General features: G+C 44.0%; 1 long non-coding RNA gene across 1 annotated transcript in view; it reads left to right on the top strand.

Annotated features, from left to right (window-relative positions):
* The first annotated feature begins 321 nt into the window (after positions 1-321).
* Positions 322-23,080, top strand: part of LOC311605649 — a 140,892-nt gene continuing 118,133 nt past the window's right edge. Inside the window, exon 1 of the long non-coding RNA XR_014782043.1 lies at positions 322-422. This is a non-coding gene — a long non-coding RNA (uncharacterized lncRNA). The remainder of the gene's footprint in view (positions 423-23,080) is intronic.

Here is a 23,080-nt window from a genome sequence, read left to right as displayed (position 1 = left end):
GCTGAAGGGGTTATGGAAGGAAGTTGAGGCTTGGCATTGTGAAGGCTATTGGTGAAAATATAGCTTGGTGTTTCATCACAGCAATGGTAATCCTAACCAGAGGAGCTGATAACGCCAGGCTTTTGACAAATAATATTGAATTAATACACATTTGGGCATAGTTTACATAATTTGAAAAAGAAGTTATGTCTTAGAAAATATGATACCCTTCTAGGGTTAAATTCAGAAAGTCGGGGTACCATCTTGACTGCATTTCCTTTCCTGTCCATCTTCTGTCTCCGTGAAGGTTGATGGTGATAACATTTCCCTCTGCGAAAACATTCAAGCATCTGAAGACACGTGAGACATTCTTGGGGCACATAATGTCCCCGGGGATTTCTGAATTCATTCACAAGACACAAGCCCCAAGATTTGTGCCTGAGGTAAGCTTAGAGACAACAGCTATAATTAGCGCTGGCTGAGCTATCAGTGTGCTGGGCGCGCGCGCGTGGCCTACTGGGATACGTCGAGGGGATCCCACTTCAGGATCCTGAATGATCGAAGACTCCGTGTAAAGCTCTGAATTGCCTTACAGCATTTAATTCATGTCACAACCAGGGGAGGGTGTACTGTGGTCCCTTCCCCTCCTACCCAGGGGGATGCTATGGCTTAGCAAGCAGGATGCCAAACAGGTTGGCTAGCTGGCTCTAGACCCCTGGGGACATCTTCCCCTGGGGGCGGGGAGGATCCCCAGTGAGGTTGTTTTCTTCCTGGTTCCTGGTCCAAGCTGCCCCAGGGTTGTTGTGCCTTGTCCTTAACACAGTGTCTTGGCTTTCCAGTGTGACATTCAGCTCGGAGGGAGACACATGGCTCTTCTGTGATGCCTCTCCATAACCTAGTCTGTTCTCCTACCTATCTTTTTCCATATTACCACACATTCCGTACGGATTTCTGGAGCATGTTTTTACGTATCGCCTTGACTCACAGGGGGCGATTGTTTACCCTGGAGTTCATGGTGCCTGCTCCAGGGCTGGTTTTCAACGCCTGCGTCCCTGGGCGAGGAAGCCAATTCCTAAGTCTTTCTTTTCTTATTTCTAAAAGAAAATGGATTATGCTTACTTTATGAGGTCTTTAAAAGGATCTCATAAGAATGTCTGTTGGTCTGAACAGGCGAGGCTGACCTGCTAGCACAGGAAACCCCTTAAAACGCCCCCATGGTTTCGTTCTCCCCAGTGCTTCGTGCTCACAGCCAAATTGTGAGCTCCACTCTCACCAACAGGGTGACGCAACAGCCTTTAGCTGGAATGAATAGCCCGTGGACCCAGCGACAGCTATATTAGAAGCGTCTTTCTGTAAAACCAGTTCCTGCAGGATATGTGTTTAGACAGCAACCGTACTGAATAATAAAACCTCCTCTGGCTGGGTTGCTGTTTGCCTCCTGGAGGGATTATGCCGTATCAACACAAACTCGGCTGCTTAAATTAACATGAATAAAGGCTCATAATCTCAGAAATCTAGGATTAAGATGCTGGCAGGGTCTCCGAAGACTCTGAACTTTGCTTCTCACAGAGTCTAGTGGCTATGACATTCCCTTGACTATTGGTCCCCAAGTTCCGACCTCTGTCTTATAAGGGTATCTTTCAACAAAGTGTTTAGGGCAGATCTGGACAATCCAGGATGACCTCATCTCAAGACCTAATTATAGCTTGAAAGCACTTTTAAAAAATATCATAGCCATGCGTTCTATGAAACAGGACACGAGACTATCTTTGGAGGCCAGCATTTAACCTACTGCAGTTACCAAGTGGGTAGGTAACTTGTTGGGTACTGTTTTAAAATGAGATTGACAAGCTGGGCAGGAGGATCTCTTCCTACAAAGTGAGTCCAGAACAGCCAAGGCTGCACAGAGAAACCCCATCTCGAAAAACCAAAATAAAAATAAATAAATAAAAAAAAATGAGATTGATTTTATACATAACCTTTTTTCTTTTGGTGATCAAAGATTGAAATGACATCCAGATGTTAAGTGGTACACAGCTGCCAAAGCTCCGTGTGTCCCTGAGAAATTCCCCACTGATGTATTGGTTCACGTGTGTGCATATGTGTGTAGGAGTGATACCCATTTTTTTTTTCTTGAGGTTGCTTTCAGACTGCCAGTGTCTCTAGCATACAAATGTACACTAACAGACAAAGACCCAGATTTTTTACATCTGACAAAAACACAAAGGAGGGGGAACTTTTCCATGTAACACTGGAGTAAGGCTTTCTAGGAAATTCTCTGGGGCAGTCTGTACCCAAAAGACAAAGTCATTTTGAGAGACGTTCCGTGAGAAACTCGTTACAATTCCTAAGAAGTTTTGCCTATGATTAATTATGTTTTAAAATAAGTTATACTTGCTTCTGTGCTTTGGGGAAGAATTAAATGTAATTGGGTATCCTGGAGGAAAATGTCACCCTAGACCTGTCCAGTCTCCCCTGGCTTTTGATAAAAGTTAATGAGGTGCACTTTTCCTGCTAGCACACGTCCCTACTCTCGGGTATAGAAACACCGATGTTTGCTGCCCCTTTCATGTCATGTGATGACAACCAGAAAACAGAAAGAGTCCTAATTTGTTGTCATGGAAATGAGTTAACACAAAGCATCTGGCTTGACCTTTGACATGAGATTCTTGGGAAAGGGGAAACAGAAGGATAATCCTCAGAGTGCTGGGCAAGTTTTCATGTGTTTCTTCTTCCTTGGGTGTTCTGCGCCTACACTGATCAAGAAGTAGGCAAGTCCCCATGAAGCCATGAGGTTTTACCTCCTCTGAGTACACTGTGGCCAAGTAAGCTGTTCAGTATATTCGGCCCCCAGGCACCGCATTTCTTGGATAACTATGACTCTGACTTTAATAAAAAAAAAACTGAACCTGAAGGCATTTTTTTTTTTTAGCAGCTCCCTCTATTTCCCACAATTAGATTGGCTGCATCTTCCAACCATGTCTTGGATTCTTGAATGGCCCTAAATGTCAGAGCTGTCCCCCTTAACCACATCTGGATTGTTGATCTTGACTGTCCCTCCTGCTCCAGCCTTTAGATCTCACTCAATTTGATCAGTTATGGTAATTGGTCCTTCCAGGCATGAGTGATTGATCCAAAGGTGAACTTCTGAGGATTGCCAGACCAGTCGGAGTCATTTCTCAGAACCTTTCAAGTAGGAACTAACAAAAGAAAATGGGTTTTGTTTTGGTGGGGTTAGGCTGGCCTCTAGATGTGGTCGTGTGGCTCATGTCTTCAAAGAAATCCTGCTAAGGAGAACAAAACGTACAACAGCAGACAAAAGATGTAAAGAGGGGGCGCTGAGATGGCTGTGGGGAGTGGGGTGGGGTGTGGGGGTGGGGAGGGCGTACTTACTGTCCAGCTTGACAAGCTGAGTGCTGTCCCTGAAACCCACATAGCAGAAGGAGAGAAAGGACTCCTTCCTGGAAGTTGTTCTCAGAGATCCACACATGCGCCATAGCATGCTTGTCTCACCCCCATACTAATGTTTTACTTCTAAAAATGGAAAGATACCCACTGGCCGGAACCAAGTTCCTCAGCTGACTTGTTCTCGTGGTACAACGTCCCCTTCCCACAGTCCTGAGATCCACCTCCAACAAGCTCCCCTTGCTGGCCTCCATTGTTGACTGATGGAGCTTCTGTCCCCAGAAGTCAAGAGTCTTCACTGACCCAGCCTCTTACCTTTGCCGACTGTAACTAGAGCGCTCACCTGAGTTGTCACCTTCTTAGGAAGCTAGGGGTTTGGGTGACCAAAGGAAGAAAGTCACAAAGCCCTGAGGACACCCTTGTCTTACAGGAGGAGGCCAACCCAGTGTACAGTGCTTGCCTAGCAAGTGTAAAGCCCTGGGGTCAATCCCCAGCAAATACAGACACCCCACACACACACACCTGCACCCACTCCTATTGTCAGGCCAAAGCTGGGTATTACACTCATGCTAGTAAAAAGGCTGAGGCGGGAAGATCAAGAGTTCAAGGCCAGCCTGGGACACATAGCAATATATTGTGAGCATGTTATTGCGGAAACATAGGTGGACCTTTGTGTCTTTCCCCAATGTCAGAATTTGAGTAAAAATAAATTCGCAAGCTACATCACTTCTGCTATTTCCATTTGCCAAATAACTCCCAGTTTCATGTCACAGGTTATTAATAGTCTTAATTATTAATTCTCAGAGGACACATTACTCTTCATACAAGTGTATGTGTTTGTATGTTTCTCTCTGTGTGTGTGTGTGTGTGTGTGTGTGTGTGCGCGCACATTTGCATGTGTTTGGTTGTGTGAGTGGGGGGGGAGGGGCTGGATTAAGGAAGCTGCAGAGTTTACAAAGGTTGTCCTGATATTGGGGCAGAACACTGATACAGGCACAAGGAAAAGGCTGTAGCCGGCCATGTAAGAAGTCTTAGGAACATGAGACCGAGAGAGCTGTTCAGGCACAGGTGGCAGGGGCAGGGCTGGGTGGCAGGACGTTTCAAGGGCCATTGTGAAATAGACTGAGCGTCATAGACAAGAGAAACTGCTGTCAAGCAGGTACACAGGAGACTTGCACTGTGGCAGTTTTTCTGCATGAGGCGCATGACAAGTGGCCAGGAAATATCTCTGCCACATTTTGTGCTCTTGGGGTGCTCATTATTTTATAGTCCAAAGAGAGGAGAGTTTCTGTCTGGTGTGGCCGACAATCTTGTGCCTGGGGTTTCTCATATGACTGGATGCATTTGCAGGTACTATATATTGCACAAGTAAATAATTTCTCAATCTGCGCATCCTTGTATGCTGGCAAGTGATGGCTATCTACTTTTGTAAACAGGATATTGTCAGTCTTCTATTTAAGAGCTATTTTTATTTCTGTGTCTATGCGTGCCTTGTGTACGCAGGTGTCTGAGGAGGCCTAACTAAGGCACTTGGAACTGGAGGGACAGGTGACTGGGGGCCTCCCACGATGGTGCTCGGTTCTGAACCAAGGGTCTCTGCAAGGGCAGCACGTACTCCTAACCTCTGAGCTGTCTCCCCAGCCCTGAGGATCTCAAGAATGGAGTAATCCAAAGGTAGGTGCAGCCTCAAAGCTGAGATTCCATACAACACAGTCCCCACTCAGTCCCCAGTGCTCCTCCCCTCAAAAAGAAAACAAAATCAAAACAAAACAAAAATAACAACAGCATCAGCAGCATCAGAGTGTTTGTCATGAGAATGTTCCCTTCCCATAGTTTTTTGTTGTTGTTGTTGTTGTTTTTGTGTGTGTGTTACTTAATTTTGTCTTGCTTTGCATTAAAAAAAACAAAAACAAAAACAAAAAAACAAAACAAAACGCCTCCATTGCATGTGATCCTTGGCCTCGGCTTTGCCTTTGGTTGAGCTAGCTCTTGTTCACCTGCAGCCCTTTACTCATCCTTGATCACATTCCCACCTCCCCCCCCCCCCCCCCCCCCCCCCCCCCCCCCCCGCCTCCCATCTCAAGAGCCCCAGAGAGTGAGTGAGGTCAAATAAAAGGAATTGGCTAGTACCATCCCAGGACAAAATGTTTAGCGAAAGCTGCTGAGTTAGGCCAGGACAAAAGCCGAGGCTGGAGATGAGGTTTTCTGTGCCTGCCAGATGGAGCAGCAGGTAAAGATGCCTGCCACCAAGCCCAGGACCTGAGTCTGGTCCCTCGGACCCCACGTGGTGAAAGGAGAGAGCCAGCTCCTGTAAGCTGTCCTCTGACAATCACACTTGTGTCTTGGCATGCAAGTGCACACACACACACACATACACACACAAAGTAATTGTAATCAATTTTAAAAAAGAAGACAGTGAACTAGAGAGATGGCTCAGCAATTAGGAACTCATACTGCTCTTGCAGAGGACCCAGGTTCAGCTCCCAGCACCCACGTGATAGCTTACAGCCATGTATAACTTCACTTCCAAGGGATCCAGTGCTGCCTTCTGGCCTACAAAACTACCAGGCACGCGCGCGGTGCACAGATACCACGTAGGCAAAACAAACAAACAAACAAAAAACAAAACAACAACAAAAAAGTTCACACACAGAAAATAAGTCTAAATTTATTTCTCTTAAAAAAAAGGGGGGGGAGGATTTCCTTACTCTCCAGACCTTGTTTTTGCTCTATGCACAGTTGATGAAAAACCACAGTAGTTCTGTAATTTTTCTGGTTTCTGGTCTGAGGAAAGTGGAGTCAAGGAGCTAAGGATATTGCTGGATTCACTCTGAAGGCTTGTTGGAAAACATGATGATTTCGAAAGTACTTGAAATTGGCTGACCTGAAAGGGGGAGGGGTAGATCTGAGAGTCAACTGTGGAAATGGGGGAGGGGGTGCCAGTGGGGGAGGGGGTGTTAGTGGGGGAGGGGTGCCAGTGTAGAAAGGGGCATCAGATGTTGGTAGTATTTGTTAGAAACTTGTCCAATGGGAAAGTAACCTCAGTATGTTTATAAAATTTCCCCCACTGCACAGATACATCCAGAATTCCTACCCCATCTGTAAGAACACCCCCATGTGGTGTGAACAGCACACGAGCTACCTTGCTTCACTGACATAACCTTCTGCATAGTCTAGGTCTACCTGGCCTGACATCACACTCAGAAACCTTCTGCTGTGATTTTGCTGCTTCTTCAGGGAAATAACGTACTCTTGTCCTTTGGAAGGTGCTTGCTTATGTGAAGGGTAAACTGATCTCCCCACCAGCCTCCAGAATACGATAAATAGGGGCCTGACTCGGCGATAGAGAAAACACTGTCATGCTGACAAGGTCAGGCTTTGACCTTGCCTGATCATCAGAATGCTGGGGTTGTAAATTTATATGGTGATAAATAATGCCAAGCCCTGGGTCATTAGCCAAGACAGCCAGCCAAGGTTTGTAGCAGGGTATGCTGACATAGCTATCTGACTGAAAAGGCAGACTTTGCACAGAGCATAATTCTTTTTCTCCCCCTCTCGAGATAGGGTTTCTCTGTGTAGCCCTGGCTATCCTGGAATCACTTTGGAGACCAGGCTTGCCTTGAACTCACAGAGATCTGTCTGCCTCTCCTTCCCTGAGTGCCGGGATTACAGATGTACACCACTGTGCCCAGCTTAAAACACAATTTTTAAATGACAGAGCTAGCTTGTTTACTGTCTCTCTGCCTGCTTCTCTGTCTGTTTGTCTTTTTTTCTACCTTCCTTCCATCTTTCCTTTCTTTTTAGATAGAATCTCGCTATGCAACCTTAGTTGGCCTGGATCTCACAGCTAAGTCCAGGCTGGCCTTTAATTCATAGAGATCTGCCTGCCTCTGACTCCCACCTGCTGGAATTCAAAGTGTAAACCACCACACTTTGCCACAATTTGAACTTGAATACCACCCTCATGGGGGAAAACAGTTAAAGCAAAGTGAAAATAGAGTCTTGGTTGCAATGTTGGAGAAGAAGCCAAATGCGTTGACAGAATGAATGCAGTGGCCCTGAAAATTGTGCCTCGTAGACTGCCACCCACAGGGAGAGGGGGTGTCTGCTCTGGAGCCCCTCACTAGAGTTCCGTAGAGGCCAAACTCTGTCCCAACCAGGGACAGGGCTCAGTGAGAATGAGGCAGCCTATTCTAGGAGATGGAGGAATCCTCTGATGTCCCGGTTAGGCCCGAGAATTCCCATCAGCCTTGCCAAAACCTCTTCTGGATTGTACAGTAGTCTAGAGAGCTTCTGTCCAGTGTTTCTTCCCCGTTGGCTTCCTGGGGCTGTGGTTTTATCCTGGTTACTTATTAAGTCTTGTCCTGGCATCTGCTTTTCAAATGCCTCAGAAGAGCACAGCGATTTTCGCCCTGTTGGGACCCAAACAGGAAAGAGAAGTCGAACAGGAAAGAGACGTCGACTCAAAGTGGGACACCAGAGAACCATAGACAGAGCCTAGAGTTGCCCTGGAAGGGTAAGTGAATGAGTCAGAGCCAGTGTTTCCCCCATATTGGAGGCAAAGGCAGGGAGCAGTTTCTGGACTTCAGAGACCTGGTGGGGGGGTTGCTTTATTGGAGGGGGCAAGTTTCCACATGGAATAAAGTCATATGCAAGTCTCCAGGAACATCCTTTGGGACCACTCCCCACCCCCCGTAGCCCCAAAGCATCTTGCTGGTATTCAACTCAGTTGGCAGCTCAAATGGGTCCCACACAGGGGGCACAAGCATGGCAGGGGTTTCTAGGAAGCCACGTGGAGATGTCCCCAGCCAAAGGACAGCAGCCGGCTTTTGTGTGGTGGCAGCAAGCCTTCCCTCTAGGTTGGCCGGTAGCAAGCAGCAATCGCAAAAGAAAATGCCAACTCAGCAAGTTAAAGAGCAGCTTCCTTCCAGGAGTCCATCATTGTCAGCCATAAGCCATAAGCATCGCTCTTCTTATATCTCTTAGTCTCAAACTCCCCCAAGTGGTAGCTTCGTCATACTCAGTTTCTACATGGTCAGAGCTAGAACAGTTATGCTTCACATAGGAATGAGGAAAAAACATCTCTAAAATATCTCAGAAGGTTCTCGTTAATGCCCCCCCCCCATCGTGAGAAGAGAGGGATTCCGAACACACTATGAGTTCTGTTGGAATGGAAGGAGCAAGGAGCCCGCCGCTGTACACAGCCCTTCTATCCTTTCTTGACGGGGTCCTTTTTATGAAGTCCAGGCTGGCTGGAGGGAGTTTACCTTTCTCTTGATTCTGCCTTCCAAGCACTGGCTCAGAGGCATGTGCGCCCCACCCGCTCCATTTAATTTCTGCACTACAAACTGAGTTCTCTCTCTAATGCACATGTCTGATTGCATCATTCTTTTCTGCTTAAAACCCTCCAATGCCCCCAGCTACTGCCATCGATCATATGGTACCCATTGCTCTATGACCCCTGTGAACCTCCTCACCCCCTCTGCCCCCCCCCCAGCCTTGGTTCTCTGCCAACTCTCGGTCTGCATTTATAAGTCAGTCACGCCCTTCTCTCTGTCATTTTCCTTGTGGGTTCTTTTGTGCCTTCAGTCTATAGAACACTGTTCCACCTGCATCCCTCAGCTTGTAGGAAATCACACACACAAACACACACACACACACACACACACACACACACACACACACACACACACGACATCTCAGGAGCCTTCCCTCGGCCTGTTGTGTGATCCATGACACTTGTGTTTGTCTGTATGGTTTCTGGTTTCTGTGTCTTCCACTGTAGTGGGTCTCCCCTCTGGTTTCTAGGCTGGAAAGAGAAGCCTGCCACTCACAGGATGCACAGCTGGAGGCCAGGGTCAGCCCTCAGCTTCTAGCATCAGGCTGGCGGCCTGAGTTTGTCTCCTGGCTTCGGTGTTCTATTCTAGTGTCCCCGGGCAAGTTATTTAACTGCCTCGGGCTTCTGTTTCCCCAGCTTTCTGTAGGAACCTAATACTAACAAACCAATGGTATTTATGATGAGCATCAAACAAGGTGACTTACTGAAAGCACAGGGTCACTGCACAATGAGTATTTGCAGACTGAACGGTGATGTGATGTGTTAAACAGAGATGAGTCCCTCACACAGTTCTGGAAGTGCTGCATTAATGCCTTAATACACTTGCCCAGGTAGAGGGCTGCCAAGGCGAATCTTTTATACATGACTGGGAAGGAAAATGTAGCTGGTCTGCTAATCTCCCGACACCTTTACCAACTGCGGTGCCATTACAGACTGATCCTCTACTGCCAGCAATTAACCAATGCTTGGCAAGCAGAGACATGGTTTTGAGAGCGTAGCAAGGGACTCATTTCCTGCCACAAACACTCCAATCTTGCTAAATTAGTCAACGTATAAAATGCATTGGCCTTCAAAGGAGTGCTTTACACTGAACCCGGGAGGATGGATGACATTTAGACAAGTGGAGTAGGAAGGAAAAGATTACCCAGATGAGGAGAAGAGAAAAGAAGTAGAGAGCTTCGTCAGCGGCTGAGGGTGGCCTGCATGCTGACGAGTGGCTGCAGGGTCTGGAAAGAAGAAAATTTCCTTTAAAAATGGATATGTTCCTTTTAAAATGTGAATTACCTTATTAATGTTTTATCACAGCAGCTTAGAAGCAGAAGGGATTTTAAATCCCCTTGTTTGAAGAAATGAACTCGGAAATGTATTTTGACCAAATTCACAGACAGAATTAGTTGACAAGAGACATCGCACACCTTTCCAGATTCTCTTTGCTTAGGCTGTAAATTTCCTTTATGTATACTAAACTATTTCTTTAAAGTTCCTTTACCTATATTAAGCCATCTCTTAATGGTTTAGACAATTCCACTTCTTTTTTCTTTCTTTTTTGTTTTGTTTTTGTTTGTTAGTTTGTTTTTCAAGACAGGGTTTCTCTGTGTAGCCTTGGCTAGCCTCGAATTCACAGAGGTCCGCCTGCCTCCACTTCCCCAATGCTGGGATGACAGGTGTGCACCACCACACAGGCTTAGACAATTGCGTTTCTTAAAGAGACACTGAAGTAATTGAGTGGGGAAGAGTGGACCGATGCAGGGAACAGGGACCGAGAAGTGAGGAGGTTGCTGGGATGGAAAGCCTCAGCCTTTTCGGATGTTCTTTGCTTCTGTAGAGAGCCTATGCAACATACTCCCACTGATGTGTGAATGACGCAAAGCCAAAATCAAGGACACCATTCTCGAATGGCTTGTGCTGGGAAGGCGTTGCGTAGTCATTAAGAACTAGGCTAGGAAGACAATCCCACCTGCCACGGAGTGATCTCACAACCTTGAGAAAAACTACCCCACCTTATGGGACATTCCAAAGGGGAAAAATGTTTAATTATATATTTAAGCACAGGTGGCATGCCACAACCCTCGTCTCATGCTTTAGTTATTTAGGCTAAACATAGTTCGTTCTTTCTGCTTTTTATTTCCGGTTTACCCTTGTTACCCTGCTCTGAAGAGGCGTCCATGTGTCCATGTCTATTTCAAGTCACCATGAGTGATGCACAAGATCCCAGTTGTGCAGGAAGTTTAGGACAGTCCCCTCCCACTCACCCACCGCCCATGGCTCACGAGAGGTGTCTATTAATGGAGTCTGAGCTGAAATCCTTCTCGGCAGCTGTGCCCTGCCTTATGGGCAACCGCTGAGCAGCACAGATGTTTGGAAGCGTGATCTTTGCACCGGGCGGGGATGCACCGCAGTCACCATCTTGCGCTTCCATGTGTGCTGGAGAAGATCGGACAGATACTGGAGAAAACGTAGCAGTTGCTGTCACATTTCAAGGCAGATCCTCACTCATACTCATAAGGCCACTTCCGTCCTCCCAGACCTGAAACCACAGAGTCGTTTCCATATGTCCCATTTCTTTCAGGCTTGTAGCTCTTTTTATCGGCTCTACTTTCACTCCTTAAAATGCTTTTTTTTTTTTAACACATCTCTTCCTGTTTCCACGCTCACTTCCATCTCAAACAGCCGTATTGGCCTTTGGTTCCCCCAGCCTCAAGCCAGAAGTCCATATTGACGGCCTTCCTTCTGCTGACTGCACGGCAGGGCGGTTATAGAACTCTTCCCTGGAGAGTACCTTGGACACAGCTTTCTGCCATCCATCTGGGACTGGGCTAGCGATGTAATCGATATTCTGATTGTGTTGAATCCTCCTGAGGAAAGAGAAGGGGGTCTCCACTTCTACTATTGTGATCTTCTATGTAGGCCTGGTTGTTTGCCACTGGCCTCAGCTCAGCCCTGAGCTGTTGTTGTTGTTTAGATCACAACTGGGGGATGAGAAAAAGATTTGTGAGAGAGCAGGCAATGTTTATTCCCTTAGAAGCTGAACCACCTTGGGGGCGGGGAGATTGGTTGTTAACCAGCTGAAAAACATCCTTAAACAAATTCTGGGAGGAGGTATACATGTGAGCCAAAAACAAGAGGTGGGGCCTTCAGAGACTTGGGATAGTTTTGGCTGTTAATCGCTCTACTTCGAAATGCTCCTAAAGAGAATCGCTCAAAGGAAGGCTTCGGGGCTCGGGGCTCTGGGCTCTGGGCTCCAGGCTCCGGGCTCCAGGCTCCAGCTGAGGTTCTGGGTTCTGGTTGCTCCAGGTTCCAGCAGAAGAAATCCTGCTGATTACGCCAAGAGAATTGTTCCTCGGAACTGATATCCTTAGTTTCATTATTATATTCTTTAATCTTCTTTCCCTATTGTTTTAGGTTAGTTGCATTATAAATGAGCTACTCTCAGTTAATAAGTTTGTAAGAAAATATATCTGTTAAGAAAATTGAGCCTACAGCTCTTCCAATGTTTGTGTCACTTTTAGGACTATGTTTTGTCATTTAAAAAGAATTACGAGTCTTGTTTCTCCATGTTCTTTGTTGTTGTTGCTGTATGGCTTTTTTTTTTTTTAAAGGTAGGGTCTCATATTGTCCAGGCTGCCTTAAACTCGCTGTATTGCAGAGGACAGCCTTGGGTTTATTTGCCTGCCTCTATTTCCCAAATACTGTGAACAGGTGTGTGCCACCATGCCTTGTTTAGAGAGTCTGGGAATCAAACCCAGGGCTCCAAATACTTAGGCAGGCAGGTACTCTACCCACTGAGCTATATCCACAGGCCCCTACGAGAGACTTACTTTTTTTTTCTTCGAAAAGAGACTGTCTGCCTCTAATTCATTCCATGTAGAGGCTAACTGGTCTCTATAAAATAATACTTTCATTTTCTGAGACTTTTCTTAAAAAAAAAAAAAAAACCAACAAAACCTCTAGATAGCATACCATTCGTTTCATCAGGGACGATGACCTCATCTTGCTCAAAGCTGATCTTCCTTATTTATCAAGGCATTCTTTTCTTTGCTACTTGCCAGAGACCTCTTTCACGGTCTTTGCCACCAGCTTCCTGAAGCTGACTTGGAAGATATACCTTGTCTTCTTCAGCCTGCAAAATTACATGGCAAAGGTTGGGCTTTGATGGTCCTCTCTCTTTCTGAGTATTCTTGTGTGGCGTATCACATCTTGTTGGTCCATATATGCTGGCCTTCTTTCCTGAAACGGACTCTTAGTTCCATTTCTGGTTTTGTTTGGCTGTATTTTTTTCTGCTGCTTCTTCAGTGGTTGGAGTCTGCTCACAGAGTGAAGGCAGACACTGTTTGCAGGTGTTCTCAGGTCAAAGAGGAGATGCTGGAGGCTGGGGTTGATCTGGTAGCAGAAGAAAGATAAGCCCGGAGGAGAATCAAGGTCTGAGGAGCGAGGCAAGGTCACGAATAAGCAAGCAGAGCCCGGGTTAGAGGAGCATGGTATGCAGAGTGCAAGTCGGAACAGGGCAGACTGCTCAGAGCTGAGCTTGGAGAAATGCTCCCGGGAGCTGTCAGACCCGCTTCTGTGCAGGATCAGCCATTAAAACAGAACTATGTGTGTAATCGGCATTAATGCACAGAGAAGCGAAAGCATAAATCAGAGAAAGGCTGCCTAATCCTATGTTGAAATGTCATATTAACAAGAAATTTCTATGGTTTCCTCAGCCTTCTACATTCAGTTTTATATTAAAATACCAGCTTGGCAATTTTCCCTTAAACTACTGGGGTCTCTTGAGGTGTCTTTAGTCACACTTAAGCCAGTGTGGAAAAGGAGTGCCTTTGCTAGGCACACTAGTAATATAGTGTGGCTTACCAATGTAGCAGATGGAAAAAAAAACAAAACAAACTCACCAGCTGGGGACTTCTGCAGATTAGAGCCACAGGAAGCCATGGTTTCTCTCTGCTCCCACTGAGTCTGAGAGACAAGCCTTCTTGCCACAGCTGCAAAAAATTAGCATCTGGCCCCTGCCAAGAAAGCAGGTGACAAGCTCAATGGCTCTCTTTGGGTTTGGTTTTTGCCATGGCAGGAACATGGACCTTCTGACCTGGCATTTGTTCGTGGAGCTAGAAGGATTGTAAAAGCAGTGGGCATGGATCAGGGAGGGGAAGGGAGCCAGGAAGTAGAAAGTGGCGCAAGGGAACAACAAACAAAACACAGGCACACACACACACACACACACACACACACACACACACACACACACACACACATACACACACAGATGATAGGTGCAAGGGTAGTTTGCATTCACCTAAGTGAGTGGATACAAGTTGACTCTTGCAGCCACAGGAACAGCTGAGAAGTTTTGCCGTGCCGCGCATCTTCTAATGAGGAAGACAAGCTACCAACTCCAGTTAACCTTGTGCATTAAAAGCAAATCTGAGTATTTCCATCAGGAGCTATTAAACTTGATCTCTATTGCCATGTGCCCTGATAGCTGGAAAACCCGCATCAGAAATGAGAAACCATGGGGGTGGGGGGCGTGCTGCAGGGGAAAGAGCAAGAGCAGAAAGCATCTTTCTTTATAGGATGCGGGTCCACCCATGTCAGGTGCTGTGGGCCTTCTGGACCAGGAGGAAGGGATGTGTTGCATCTCCGTTTGCAAGGGCTCTGACAGAGAGAGCTATTTACAGCTCTTTGTATTTCAGAACAGATGATCCTACGGGCATGCCAAATTTCGAATGCTAGGATGGCCAACTGCTGATGTTAATTGTTCAGGCTGGTAGTGGGCATCTTTTGGGTTTCAAAATTCTCTTACTTGGTAGTGCCCAGTTTCTGGTTCCTTGGAGAGGAGACTTGTGTTCTCACCAGGTCCCTTGCTTTTCCCTAAGCAGGGAGCCTGAGAACCAAGGCATCCATAAGTTCCTTCTCTGTGTTCTCCGTCCTGTTTGTTCATTGTTTTATTTTGATTGTTTGGTTTTCTGGGACAGGGACTCTCTATGCAACCAAAGCTAGCCTAAAACTCACTATGTAGCCCAGGCTGGGACAGGGACTCTCTATGCAACCAAAGCTAGCCTAAAACTCACTATGTAGCCCAGGCTGGCCTCAAACTCAGGTTCTTCCTCTCGCAGCCTTCAAATGCTGGGATTACAGAACTACACCACCACATCCGGTTCCTGTTTAGTACTGACCCATCCCACCCACCATGGTGTTCCAGAAAATAAAGCAGGGTGTTGTTAGAAGCTCCCTGAGGTGGCCTTGGGGTTAGGCTGTGCTCTCAAACCATGTCTGAGATTGATCTGAGTCTATTCTTTCAGCTCCCCTATCTGCTTTCAAATACCCTTTCACCCTTTCAAAAGAGGCTGAAGTCGCCAGGAGTATATTTGCTGTCTCTGACCAAAGAACATTACTTTTTTTTTTTTTTTTTTTTTTTTTTGGTTTTTCGAGACAAGGTCTCTCTGTGTTAGCCTTGGCTGTCCTGGACTCACTTTGTAGACCAGGCTGGCCTCGAACTCACAGCGATCCGCCTGCCTCTGCCTCCTGAGTGCTGGGATTACAGGCATGCGCCACCACGCCCGGCCAAAGAACATTACTTAATGCAGATTCACATCTGTCAAAGTCTCCTTGACAGATGTTCAAAAGGAATACTGACTATCATGAGCCCAGTAGGTTGGTTACATAAATGTTGGTTCAGAAAACACTCATGTCTTTTATAAGGCTCATTACGTAGCACCGTGTCTTGTCTTCCGCATCGTCTCCTGCCTTGAAGTTCCTCTTGCGATCAACTTGTTGCTCATTCTAACTCCTTTCTTTGATTTCCTCAATGTATGATGAATTGGTGATGTATTATCTACAGCCCCTGATTACCCAAAAATATAATTTACCTCGTCAAGTCTCATAGGATACAAAGTTTTTGGTTTTGTTGTCTTTTGTTATACAAGTATATATATATATATATGTGTGTGTGTATATATATATATATATATATATATATATATATATATATATATATATGTACTTGACTACCAATATTTAAGAACAAGGTAATAATTTGAGAAATATAAAAATACAGTAAAATGTCAAAAGTAATGGGGGAACAGTGATTATGTCATGAGCAGAGTTTTGAGATAAATGGAACTCCCTTGCAAAATGGATTATATGTGCCACTTCTGCTCTGTCTACATGGAAGGTTACAGTGAAAAGGGAGGCAAGCCCCACACCCAATCTGCTGGTGCCTGTATCTACCTTGGCCTCAGGCTTCCCAACATTCAGAACACTAAGACATACTACTGTTCTCTATGGTATTTTTATTTATGTCTCTATGTGTGTGCCTGCTTGTCTCTATGTGCACCACGTGTGTGCCCGGTACCCATGGAGGCCAGAAGAGGCTCTTAGTCCCTCTGCCACTGGAGTTACAAATGGTTATGAAATGGATGTTGGTATGATGCGACCAGGTCTTCTGTAAGAGCAGCTCTTAGCTGCTGAGCCGTCTCACCAGCCCCCCTATGGTATTTTCTTAATACCAGCAATAGATAGATTTAAAAACATCCTAGGTGCAGAGATACAGTGAAAAGGTATGTGGACTCTGGAAGTAACAATGACAACCAAAATCTATGGAGATTTAGCTAAGTTACAGACCACATTCTGTTTCCTACATATAATTAATTCAGTCCTCACAGTTTGACTAGGTATATGTCATTAACACAAGTAACACCCATAATTAATGAAACAGATGGCTTACACTTAATGTCACTTCAAAGTGGGGTTATTAAAGTTTTATTTGATCTGACACATTCATGTTTCCATCAAAGCAACAATTAAAAGTGTGTGTGAGCAAATACTGCTCTGATGGTTTTCCTTTTATAAAATAAATATCTAAAAATGAAGGCTTGTCATGTATCCAGAAGTTCATCTGAAATTTTGTGTCAACCTCTAAAATTTTTTAAATGTTGTTTTTGCACTTTGTTCTGTTAAAAAAACCTTTAAGATAGAAGCAAGAAAAAGTTTTATTTCCTTATTTTTATTTATATATTATACAACTGTTTTTAAGAAATCAAAATTCTCACTACATTTCCTAGTTTATGTTTTATACTATTAATTGTACTGTGTTTAGTGAGAAATGATACTCAGACATTTTCAATAAACTAAATCGGGCGTCAGGGTTTTAGGTAGCCTTTCCTGTTCAATTCTAATCTTTATGAGTCTTGATGGTATCCATATTTCTTGCTGCGGGGCCTCAATCTGGGACCCCCATTTTGTTTCCTGGTGGCAAGAAATTGTCTTGGATATCCCTCTTGGATCTACACTAATTAGTCCAGTGGTATCTCTTGAGACAGCATCTGCAAACCCAGGAAGCCTACGTATTCTTTTTTGAAAACCCATTGTCACTTGTTCACTTCTCTAGGAGAAAGTACCATATTTCTCACAGTTACCACACTGTACACTTTGAGATCTAAGGCTTATTCACACTTTAACTGTAAATGGCTGAGTTCAGTACAATTAAAGCACTGAGCATTTTGTTATCTGAGACTGCTAGCTACCGCTTGTCCTATGATATTAGAAGATGCTCATAAAAGCATCTGTTGCCTCTCTTATCCACTCATCCATTTGTGCTGCCCGTACTTTTAATGGTCTAATAACCCTTTTATATTTGGCATTTGCATTTTCAAAAGTCAAGGTCTCTATCAACACCTGGTCTGATATAACTTTGTTTCCAGCTGAAACCAATCTCTACAAGAAATATGTGAAGTCTTCCCACAGAGCCTTGTATGATCTTATAAATGAGGCGGACCTTTTTCCCTGGCCTCAAATTTGTCCCAAGCTCTTAAAGCCTCTAAGGGACATTGTTGTATAACAGCATCATTATATCAAATCTGTTCTTGTAAATCAGAGGGCATCCCCGCCCCCCACCCCCTTTCACCAAGCAAGTGATCTTTGACAATATTCATTCCCTTTGCTCTATTTCATCGTTCAGTGTTGATGGCTTCCTCTCTCCAACACATTAACCATTGTAACTGCTGACTGGCCTCCGGCACAGCTATTACCAAATGTTTCCAGTCTTAGGAATAACTGTATTTTGGGTAGCTCGCTCACTTAATATTTGTTCTATATAAGGGGAATGCATTCTGTAGGACACAATAGCCTTTTTTTTTAAAGGCCTCAGATCTATCATTTCTATAGAACGCCACCTTTTCTCATCATAAAAATTATCAGCACCACTAGGCATGTGCTGTACAATTACTGGGAAAACTGGTGGTGAATCAGCTCTTGTTTAAGGTATATGTGCATATCCAATTCATTTACAAATGTAATGTAAAGTTCTAGTTTTGTAAAAGCTACTATTGTAAACGGTTTAGGATAATTAAGAAATGCAAGTTAGTCGTTAGTCACGTATAAATAATCAAAATTGTAGTCATGTTAGGTATTAGTTTAGTTAACTACTGAAATACACTTTATTTAGCTTCCTGTGTTTGTTTTCAAATTTAAGCAGAAAGTAAATAGCTAGAAACAAGAAACTTTTGTCTATTTAGATATACTTTAGCTAGACAGGTAGTCCTCAAACACATCAGAGATCTGCAGAATAATAATAATAAAAGGTTTTTCTGAAAGAGAGACATATCAGCTTTTGGCAGCATCCCCATTCTCCTCCAAAGAAGTTGATGGGCACCAATGAATCTCTACCTGGAGTTTGCTTCAGTTGTGGTGAAGATGGCCACTGGGGTAGGGTGGTCGTGGTGGTGGACAGGACTGCCTTTACCTCAACTGCTGATAGCACTTTGCCCATACTGTGGACAAGCAGGTCACTGGGAAGTAGAGTGACCCGCTTTACTGAGACAAGGCTGGACAATCCTTCAAATTTTCTAGTTCACACCAAAGTCTGTCAGATCTCTGGGCCTGGCAGCCAAAGATGGATGCCCCACCAACACAGAGGAACCTTGGTTGGCTGTCCAGGTAGACAGCAGTCTCTGTCTTTTTTTTAATAGATTTGGAAGGTGCTTGCTCAGCACTTCCTGTTTACCCAGGTAAAATTCATCCTTCTCAGATCTCTGATAGGATTGAAGACTTAGATAGATATAGTTTTACAGTTGTCCCTGTTATCAGATTCATTAAAAAAAAAAAACTAACAAAATAGGTATAAAGTTTATAAAGGTTAAAAACCACAAACGCTTAAGTTGTTTCGGATCTGCAAAAATATTTTAGAGTCTAAGATAGTGTTTTAAAGTTGACAAATAGAAGTTGTAAAGGTTAGAGAATATGAAAGCTTAAGTAATGATAAAGTGATTGAGGTACACAACTTTGGACTCACCAAGACAGGACAGAGAGTGGGGTGCTTTCTCCGTATTGTCATGGCGAATATAACTCTTACATGAAATTTCTCATAGTTGTTCTTCTTGTATATAGCTTTTGGTGTTAGGGAAAAAGCTATTTCTAAGACGTAAAGGGGGAGACGTTGGGGTAACCTTTCTTTACACTGTGTGAAGGTGTGTCTCTGTTTTTTCAATTATTAATTCTGGACTGGAAGAGAGCTGAATGCTGGCAGGATTCTGGTATTGTCATTTCTATGGCCCATCACCGGGTTTTCTATTTTGTACATATTCATCTTTCCTCACCTGCCTAAGGCAATCTACAAATGTATCAAAGGTTGTCTTACGACTGATGGCCAAATCTGGGCAGGAAGTAGGGGGTGGAACTTCCTGGCAGAGAAGAGTAATGGAGGGAGATAAAAGCAGAGGTGGGAGATTCAGAGACCTGGACCTCAGCTGAGTAAAGTGGTATAAGAAAACCGAGCTACCTGCTGACCATCAGCTAGATAGTCAGGTTAAGTTAGATGAGGTAACTGGGAGGCTGCCCCAGCAAAAGGCCTAAGCTTTAAACTATAATAGAAGTCTCATGTCACTATTTATACCTCTGGTAAGTCTGAGAAAGTCTCACTATAGACCATAATGTGACTATCAAATTAAGTGGAGATGATATATAAGCTTTGATGTTTCCATGGAGGCTACATTTCAGAAAGAGGCAAATTCATATATAAATGATACTTTGAATTTTTATTTGAAAAAGATGTACTAAAGCCGTTTGTATTGATAAAAAACAGGCAGCTTTTGATGATTTGCCATCACATTAGCATAAAAAAGGCTCTGAGAAGCTATTTAGAAACAAAGAGTCCTATTTCTTTCATTCCATCTAATATTTTCTCAAATGGATCTTGGAATGAATTCTTTTGGTCATCATCTCCTACCCTCTCAGATACAAAAGCACCCATAAAGCACAACTTGAGTAAAATGGCTTTAAATAGTAAAAGAGATAACAAAAGTAATTGAGGGCTATCATATACACATGGTTGGACGGATGGTTTCCTGGGGGCAGCAGCTGCCGGAATGTGATCTGCACTTTCCATATGTCATGCAACATATTGCTGTTTCCCCCCATCTTATACGTGTGACCCGAGATAGCAGGCAAAATGGCCACTGCATAACTGTACGGTTAATATTTAAAGAGGCTGTATCCAACTGCTTTAGATAGCTGTTTTCCTTGGATGGTTTTTTTCCTAAGTTTTTTTTTATGTTATTACCTCCAAGGTGTCGTGTCTTGCTTTGGACATTAGGCAGTGCCCTAAACTAAGATGGCTGTTAGCTTATTCACTGTTGCATAAGTATAAAGGCAGGTGGTGAAAAGGGTGTGATTTGTGTGGGAAAGACTTGCTCATAGCTAGTGTATGTGAGTAAGCTCTCATGTGGCTCTTCCAGGAAAGACTAAGACACAGTGCTACATGTACTTCTGTAACACCACACGGATTTATGATCAGGGGGCAACAAAGGATGAATAATTTACACAGTTCAAGGTTTCAGACAGACCTGATAAGATTTGGGTGTCTTCCAGAAGGTTCCTCACCAGCAGAAAGATAGCATATAAAAAGATGTTAAGTAATAAATGAATAAGACTCATTTTTTCTTTTCTTTTAAAAAAAGCTTTATTATATGTACAAATACTTATTTGTATACATAATGTATTATATATACAAATATATATTTTATACATAATATATTATATATAATACACATTTCATTATTATTTATTATATATTGTATATGCACACATTATAGATGGTTGTGAGCCATCATGTGGGTGCTGGGAATTGAACTCAGGACCTCTGGAAGAGCAGTCAGTACTCTTAGCTGCTGGGCCATCTCTCCAGCTCCTGATTTTTTTTTCTTTATTGGTGTCTGATTTACTTTGATCTATCAGAATTTGAATCAATGCTAGATGCCAAGGTTCAAGTCTATGCTCTGAGCTTGGAAGTTTATCACCTCTTGGCCTTTTGGCTAAGATCAAGTGCAAAGTTTGAAAATTATAATCTACTCAAAGTTTATCTCAACATAAACTAGCATTCCTATCTAAAGATATTCAACTTATAGAAAAAAATATGTGCCTAAAAAATACATTTTTTTAAAATTAAACCCAAAGGTGGTAATCATTATCCACCAAACATTTCCAATTCTCCATCTGGATATAGCTAGGTTTTCATATTTCTCCTACCTTATGGTAACTGAAGCCATGTGATTAGCTTTGGCTAAGGAAATATGAAAGAAAAAACTGCGTTGTTTCCAAGCAAAAATCCTAAAGACATTATCCATAGGGTGGAAAAAAAATTACTGTTCCATGTCACCAAGGGTTGGGAGTATTTGTTACTGCAGTTTTCATTAACTTATTCTGACTGGTTTATCACAGTGGATCATTTATTAATGGTCCAGGAACATCATATGGCAGAAAAAACAGACAATAAGAAAACATATAGATAACGTGCTAAATGTGCATTTGAAAGTATTGCTCAGGTCATTGGAAAGCATATGTGAAATGAGGTTATCTGGGGGAGGTATATTGAAACTTCAGAACTTTGAAACTGGGGAAAATAATTGAAAAAAGAATATTTAGTATGGGCGTATTGACAGATGAATGGCTGTGCATTCATAGTCACACGACGGAATATTACGCAGCCTTATGAGGAGAGGGCACATGGGCATATGTTGCAGCATATGAACACATTATGCTACGTGAAATAAGTCAGTCACAAAGCTGTAAGCACTGTGCAATGGCATTACTTACAATAGTCAAAATCGTAGAGACAGAAGACAGACCCGTGGATGTCAGAATCTGGGAGAGAGGGAACGTGAGGTGTTTATTGGACGTAAAACCTTCGGTTTTACAAGATCAAAAATAAATATGGAGACGTGTATGTGTTCAGAGCAAGTTGAATGCATGTGTGTATGAAACAATACAAATTATAGAATAAGAGGTTATGAATTTGAGAGGCGTGGATATGTGGGAGGAACTGAAGAGAGAAATGGTGTAAATTTCTCCCTGTGATCAGACATGAAATTCTGAACAAAAGGACATGTGGAGACAAGTAGTGGCAACAGCACCACCGAGCTGCTCACATTAAAATAGGCAAGATGGTAAATTTTATGTGCATTTTTGCCAACATAATTTTAAAAAAAAACAGGATGCTTTTGTGGGAGGAGACGAAATACTGCATTTTCCCCTTGGGAGGTAAAATCATGCCCTCTTTCTGAGCTTGTAGAGTACCTCAAGTCTCTTTTTCAAGAAATGGAAAAAGGAAGGGATTCTTGGTGTCTAGGGCAACACTCACCTTGACCTCCGGCCCCCTGACGTCACCTGAGTGCCAGATGGGCGCCCTCCTCATCCAACCTCTGCCTCTAAGCCAAGCTGTACTCTTGAAGCATAGCTCTTAAAGGAAATGATACAGCCTTTCTGCTTCTCCCTATACAAGCAAAAGCTCCAATAAACTTCAGAGAGAGGATTCGGCCTGACAAAATCCCCAGGGGCCCTCGTGAGGATCCTGGTGCCTTCTTTCACAACACAAGCACCCAGAGCTTGGCTGGCGAGGTGGCTCAGTGGTAGGCGCTTGCCTTGCACGCACGAGACCCTGGACTCGATCCTCAGCGCTAGTCAAATACAGAAGCATATACATAAAAGCTCAGGAAATACCACGTTCAACGTCCAGCTTCCTGTGCGTGCGTCTTCATCCCTCGCAAGTGTCTTCACCCCCTGGGACAAGGTAGCACCTGGGATCCCTCTCCTGTCCTCCTTGAAGACAAAGAAAGTGACAAGGAAGGAATGTCACCACAGGGAGCTTTTCTCTGAGACAGCAATCTTCCCAACAGGGTAGGAGGGAGCCCAATTATCTGCAAGGGCTGCAATTAGCAGTGTCAGGTTTAACCTTTGTTCCGCTGTGAGCGTCTGAGGCACCGAGTCCTCATCTAAGTCCTACTACTCTGTCTATGACAAAGCTTTTATCCCTCTGCGTGGGAGTCGGTACTCGCCACATCCCATGCCTGTGTTCCCAAAGGACCCATCTCA

The sequence above is a fragment of the Acomys minous genome, assembly GCF_964271855.1.
Source record: "Acomys minous genome assembly, chromosome: 9".
Taxonomy (NCBI): domain Eukaryota; kingdom Metazoa; phylum Chordata; class Mammalia; order Rodentia; family Muridae; genus Acomys; species Acomys minous.
This window is presented reverse-complemented; position numbering and strand designations above follow the sequence as displayed.